Raw genomic sequence first — 416 nt, forward strand, 5'->3', positions numbered from 1 at the left:
GGCTGCCACGAAGCCACATGGATGGCCCAGGACTGCTCTGAGCTCAGTTTTGGGGTGCAGAACGAGGGTACCGCAACACCCTTCGCTTCAGCATCACAACCCCCCGTTTAAACCCACGGGGTTTTCAGCGAGCACCAAGACTGGAGCCTATTTTAACTTCCTTTTTTGCTAGTGCTGCAAATACAAACAACACCCCCTCCTCCACACACCTTTGAGATTTTCCTTACCCGAGCTCAATGCTGCACTTGTTGTAAATCAGACCTTGGGGCTCTGGCCCCCTTGGCACCAGCATTTGGTGAGAGAGCAAGACCCCAAGATCCCCTACCCTGAGATCCCCGACCCCGAGATCCCCCCCACATCCCAAAGGAGCAGAAAAACAGCCGGAAAAGCGACCGCAATCAAACCCGGCACAATCA

This window comes from Patagioenas fasciata, chromosome 22 (assembly GCF_037038585.1).
Source record: "Patagioenas fasciata isolate bPatFas1 chromosome 22, bPatFas1.hap1, whole genome shotgun sequence".
NCBI classification, from domain to species: Eukaryota; Metazoa; Chordata; class Aves; order Columbiformes; family Columbidae; genus Patagioenas; species Patagioenas fasciata.